This window comes from Miscanthus floridulus, chromosome 9 (assembly GCF_019320115.1).
Source record: "Miscanthus floridulus cultivar M001 chromosome 9, ASM1932011v1, whole genome shotgun sequence".
Taxonomy (NCBI): Eukaryota; Viridiplantae; Streptophyta; class Magnoliopsida; order Poales; family Poaceae; genus Miscanthus; species Miscanthus floridulus.
This window is the reverse complement of record NC_089588.1, coordinates 107,683,843-107,690,559: the sequence shown is the minus strand read 5'-3', so window position 1 is coordinate 107,690,559 and position 6,717 is coordinate 107,683,843. Positions and strand designations below refer to the sequence as shown.

At 41.8% G+C, this 6,717-nt stretch overlaps 1 non-coding gene across 1 annotated transcript; it reads left to right on the top strand.

Annotated features, from left to right (window-relative positions):
• Positions 1-4,759: 4,759 nt before the first annotated feature.
• Positions 4,760-4,866, top strand: LOC136484465 (small nucleolar RNA R71). The gene has a single exon (XR_010765984.1). It is a non-coding gene; the product is annotated as a small nucleolar RNA R71 (small nucleolar RNA).
• Positions 4,867-6,717: the final 1,851 nt, after the last annotated feature.

Here is a 6,717-nt window from a genome sequence, read left to right as displayed (position 1 = left end):
GTGATGGTCCTTCCCTTTTTCTTCAAGTTTTCCTTGTTTGGCTAGCCTCGCAGCTTGAGCTGTTCATGAGCTTCTTGTTTCCTAGATCACACCTTTTCTTTCTCATCCTTTTGTCATGCCATCTTTCTGCTCTTTGATCTTTTGTCATCTTGTTAGACCTTTTGCCTCACTTAATTGTTTTATGCCCGCAAAGGATTAGTGGACAACATATACCTGAAGGAATATACAATTTTGAAACATGGGTTGTTTGTCCATAATTTTGTAATTTCCCTCTATGCTAATGAAAAGATAGCATTAAAATTATTTTAGCATAGTTTTTTATTTATCATGTTCTATACAGACATGGCTCAAGGCAAAGGTAACTTGTAGTAGAAGACAAAGTGAATGACCTTTGATACCTATAGTCCTTTCATCCATGATGAATGAGCTATGTATTCTTTGTGCAATGTTATTGGAGTTCATCATGAGCCTTGCTTCATCTTCGATTTGAATTCATCTCGTGACTTACCCAAATTGAGTTAGCAATTTCCTGCAGAGGTTAGTCCAACAAATATCTAGTGTCTACTAAAGCATACTATCGGCTCAAAAATCAATCTAGACACCACGTCTAATTTGATTCGGGAAGGCGTTTTAACCTAAGCACCATGCTTAATTTAAAAGCCTTTGGAAGTAAAATCAGCACACCTTTTGGTTTAGGAATAAAACTAGACACCTTGAAAATACTTCAAAACCTACGCATACTATAGTAAACAAAGGTAGCATGAAAGCATTATAGAGATTTACTCAAATGGAGATCAAAGAGCATGACTGTTACTTAACAAATTTAGTATGATTTAAAGGTAGAGACAACCAAGGTGGATTAGCAGCATGACAAGAGATTTTTTAGAGAAGTCCATCCCCCATGCTTGAATCTTGCAAATGCAAAATCAAGTTTGGATGGATATGATTAAATGTTGCATGATAATTGGTTGGACATACCTTGTGTCGTCATCCTTCATCCTTTTTCTTTAAACCCTGAATGGTTAGTGACAAAAATACCCGAAGGAATATTTTCACAATTATTTTTCTATGCTCACTTCATAAGGGCATTATAGCAAAAGATGGAAACTCATATTATCTCCCGAAAGTGCTTGTTTCAGGACAGAAGCTTGTCCTTGGGAAACCTTCAAATTGCATCTCTAATTGGTGAAGTGGTTTCCCCTCCAACACCAACCTTTGGGTACCTATCTCAAGATTCATGCCTATGAGATTTGTAATATTTATGATAAACATATGCCTCTACAACCACCCCTTCAAAGTCTTTATGAACAAAAAGTATAAGGGGGTTGAAGATCTCGTGTGTGGCCGTGTTGGAGAGACCGATTGATTCAGGAGATCTCTCATGTGAACATGGTTTTGTTGAGGTGCTCATGAAATAACTTCCATGTTCGCTGATGTCATCTTCCTTTTCAATCTCTAAGGGTGTTTCTTCATGAATGTCTATAGGAGGAAACATTGTCTCCATCATTCCATGAATATGACAGTCATTGGATGTTTTATTGTCCAAGTTTTCCCTTAGTTTGGTAACTCTCAGGTTGATCTTGTCTAAAACCTCGTCCATCCACTCAATGGCAATGACACATAAGTTCTTAATTCCTCTAGCCATTGTTGTTGCTCTTCTTGGTCTTCCTTGTGGCCTTCATGATTCCTATGCTTTGGTTGTCTTAGTAGATTTCTAGGGTCATCATGAGACTAAGGAGAAAGAGCATAAGAGGGATCATCGGGGTCAATGATAGGTTGAAAGATGGGTTCAGATGAGACATCTATGTGGGCATAGAAGGGGAGAAGATAGGATTGGCTTCTAAATAGCTTGGCTCTCCTTCTATGGCATCACTAGACATGCCATCCTTGAATTCTTCCCAATGTCCTATATGGAAATAAGGACGCTTCCTAAGAGATCCCTTCTTGAGAGAATTTGAATTATATTCACTCGAAGGTCTCTTATAAAGATAAGAATTTAATGTTCTCCCAAAACCAGCACCAAAAAAGTCATCTTAAATTTCAATAGGGATTTCCAAAGGTGGAATTCCTTCTTCTCTTCAGGGGATTTTGGGTATTGATAGTTCGAGATTGATAGCTAAATCCTAGGATTGGAGTGGTTCTGATTTGGCTATCAAAACTTCCTCTTCTTGTTCAGGAGGTGATTCCTTCTCTTCCTTGAGGAGTCCATTATGAATGCTAGTGCAGGGAGTGATTCCACTAATTCTATTAAGCATAGCCCTTGATTCACTAGCAGACAAATGAAGAAAAGCTCCTCTAGAGGTTGCATCAAGGGATTCCCTAGAATCCTTGCTAAGACCCATGTAAAAATGTTGAAGAAGTACAGGGTCTTGAATGGCAAGGTCTGGGCCAGTGATGATGAGTTCATTAAAATGATCCCATGATGTACCAAGAGATTCTTCTTCTAGTTATTTCAAATTTAGAACCTCTTTCCGAAGGCTAACCACTTTAGAGATATGAAAGAAACATAAACAAAATTTAGAGCATAACGTTTCCCAATCTCCTTGCATACTTCCTACGGTTTGACTATACCAATGTTTAGCTCTTCCCGTCAAAGAGAACAGAAACAACTTCTATCTTAAGGGCTTGTTAGACATGCCAACGATACGCAAGCATGCACAGGTCTGCTCAAACTCTTGTAGGTGCGAGTATGGGTTTTCATCGCCTTCTCCCGAGAAGGATTGATCTCGAATCAGTTTTATTAAACATGGGTGTACCTCATAGCCAGGTGTTAGGATAGGCTCTACAGATTTAGGTGGCCCAAAGCTCATGCTCGTGGGTTTAGTGTATTGATAGATAGGAGTAGAATTCATAATGGAAAAGAAAAGAAAAGAATGAAGGAATAAAAAGATAAAAGAATATAATACAAGGTTAAGCTAGGTTCATAGTTAATTCAACAACTGTTTCCCCAGCAACGGTGCTAGAAAGCTTGTTGATATATTTTAACGCACATAGATAAATCCGCAAGCACATGGATACCGCTGTAGCTTTCACCCGGAGGTATTCCAAGTATCAGTATCCACTGGGAAATGTGTGAGGTTAACTATGGTCCAACTTAACCCAGAGTAGCAATAAGACTTAAGAAAGTTAGGAGTGTAGAGGAGATCGCTAAAGTCTTCTAATTCTAATCCTGACAAGCTATGTCTTCTATTGTTCAATTGGGGATATTACTAAGGAAAACACAGGAAGCGTATGTTTCCTATAGTAACTTAAATCCAGCTAGGCCTACAAATGGGAGGTGGACTACAAAGGATTCAACGAGGCTATAAGATTCACCCTCGCAAGCTACCACCGATCCGAAATATAGGGTACATCCATGAGTTACCTGAGTCTAAGCACCACGCTTACACTACGAATAATACTTTAACCTAAGGCCAATAGATTAAAGCACTCAAAAGAGACTCACAAACCAGAAGAACAATATAAACACGTTACTTAAATTAGAAGTTGATTACCAGAGAAATCTCAGACATAGGTTGACTTTCGCCATGGTACAAGCCATAGAGAGAGCATCGACAGGCCGGCACCTTCTCCAAACTCTTCCCTCACTCTCCATCTCTCTATTTCTAAAGACTAGATCTAATGGAGGTCTAATCTTCTCTTGATAGCTAGCTCTAATCCTCATAAAGAGAATATGAATTAGGGTTTCGGGATCTCTCTAGATCTCTGAGGATCTGATGAGGGAGGGCAGCAGGGGCTGGATTATATAGCTCTAAGGGTCCAACGTGAGCCCTTGGATCAAACCAACTTAAGCAACGGCTTAGATGCATCCTCAAAGGCGGTGGGGAACTGACTATGCAACGCAGAGGCTGACAGGTGGGCCTAGGGACCAGGCGGCCTGTAGGTGGGGCCAGCTGGCCCACATGGCAGCCCCTCGGGGTCTGCTTTGTGGAGAGCCTCCTGGAATTCCACAATTTCCTTTGACATTTAGATCCCTCTTGACGGTTTTTTGATTAAACCCTGCTAAAAACACAGATTCACCAAAACTCATGGAATTTACCAGTTTAAGCCCCTAAACCTTCATTGGTGATTATATTTATGCCCTTATACATGAATAATTAATAGTTTATATTGGTTGTTAACTACCGTCAATAGTGTTTCAATCATTTTATTGAAGCTCAGTTGATTTTTAACAATGATGATAGATTTTCAAGTTTAGAGTTTATGTTTTCTATCATTTTATGATTATATGAAAGCTTTTTGGTAAGAATTTCATTAATTTTTGCTTGACCTAAAACTAGGTCTTTCAAGGAGGGTTGATTTGAATTGAAATTATTACCTCCTTGCGAGCAGGATTGATCGTTCCACCCGTTGTTATTATCTTGTTGGCGATACCTGTTGTTGATATATGAAGCTTCTTCATGGGCCTCAGAGCAGTCATTCCTCGAGTGGCCAACTCCACCACAGACTTGACATGTCATGTGTGAGTCCATGGCCTGGATGGTGCTTGACATGGCTTCTTTCTCCGCAGCAGGCTTGTCTAGTCCTTTCATTAATAAGTCTATGTTTGCGGCAAGCATGTCTGCCTCCTTCATAGTATGCATGCCTTATTATTGTTTTTGTTCCTCCCCCAGCTCTGGTTTGCCACCATCTTTTTGACGAGAGCCTTGGCTTCATCAACGGTGAGGGAGAGAAACGCTCCTCTAGCAGTGGCATTGATGTGCCCCTTTGACATGGGCGTGGGCCCTTCTTAAAATTCTAGAGCATGAGCAAATCTTCCATCCCATGGTGTGGGCAAGCTTGGATGTAATCCTAAAGCCTTTCCCATGTTTCGGGGATGGACTCGAGTGATGTTTGCTAGAAGTTTGAAATTTCCCCCCTCAGGGCAGTGGTTTTGCCCATGGGAAAAAATTTCACGAGGAACACCGTGAAACATTTGTCCCATGTGTTCATGGCTTCCTTGCTCTGGTAGAACCTCTATTTCACCTTCCCCACGAGGGAGAAGGGAAACAGGTAGAGCCTGATGCTAGCTGGTGCGACATCCTTTATGACAATGGTGTCGCATAGCTCAAGGAAGTGTTGAAGGTGTGCATTCGCGTCCTCGCTTGGCAAGCCACAAAACTGGCTTGCTTGCACCATCGTAATGAGGCCAGTCCGGAGCTCAAAGTTTCTGGTCCCGGTGATGACAGCGGGCCCAACAGGCACGTTGGCAACCATGGGGGTGGAGTAGTCGTGGAGTGACTTGGCCGTGGAGATAGTAGCGGATGGTACGGGGATGACTGGTAAGACTGCCGGTGGAGTAGCAGAAGAAGAAGAGGTATGAGACCTGTTCTTCCTTAGGAGTGCCTCCGAGTTGTCAAGGTAGTTGTTCGGCAGGTCAAAACCACTCATGCAATATCCTATTTTTGTTCCACAACAAGGAAGAAAACAAGCAGAATGAGCCTACTATCGATGTTTGACCACCGATAGCCTATCACGGGGGTACCCGAGGCAGTATGTTCGGGCTTCAGCGTATGTAGAACTCGACGGTAAACACAAGAGACAGTCGATTTATCCTGGTTCGGACCCTCGATCGTGGATCGAGTAATAGTCCTACGTCCAGTCGGCGTTAGCCTTTGCGTTGGATTGATTGTGAAGTGTTGTGTTGTTAAAAGTCCTGTCTCTAGGAACCCTGCCCTCCTTTATATAGTCAGGAGGTCAGAATCCTAGTCGGTTTACAATGAGGGTTCCTAGTAGGATTATAGAATAATACTACTACTAGGATTACAGAGGAAGAATCCTAGTTAGACTAGATCTTCTCCCTTCCTTGCGGGGTATCCCATGGGTCCCGCACTGACACCTGCATAAACTATGGCTACCATGACATGCATGTTATCATTGTTCATGTTATGCTAGACTTAGTAATCCATTTCCCTCCCTGGCAACGGCACCAGAAATGCTTGTTGGCATTTCTAAACGCAATCACCAAGTGAGGAGGTTTTAAGTCCATCACCGGTAATGGTGCCAGAAAAGCCAGTTGATATTTCTTAACACCATTACTAAGATTGAGTTAATCTTAGCAATACCATTAGGAAACACCAACTACGATAGTCCTTAAGATTACAGACAATTCCACAAGCGTACGGATCTATCGTTGTAGCATTTCACCCAGAAGTATTCAGGGTATCATTATTTATATTTTCCCAAAGGAGGGCAAGGTATACCAAGTCTATCATTGACATGAACATGATTGCATACGTGCATAGCGGACCACAGTTCATTACAGGGGTAAAAATGGTATTTCATGGATAGTGGACACACATCTAGGCCAACCTCTAGGATAAAAGGAAAATAAAGAATAAAAGAATATTCCTAAGTGGAGCAGGCATGTTCTAATATAGCCATGCAAAGAATAGTTGATAATCATACAACAAATACGGTTAGAGTTAGAACTATGTGTGAGATAGGTTGGGAGGCCATCGAGTGCTGGTCTGCTAGCATCCTCATGTGACAATTTAGACTCCTACACCCTAGACGAACGTGAGGGATTATGAAGGACGGACAGGGCTATCACCACCTACCACCTACCTCTCAACCGTGGAAAGAGAAATGTATTCATCTTCTCCTATGTACCCGAGCACCACACTCGATTACATAGAAACTACCCATACCCCCTAGGACTCCAACCCTACGTATTGACAAGCAAGGATATGGGCACACCCGAAGGCACGATGAACCGCTAGCTCAACCCTAGCTCTA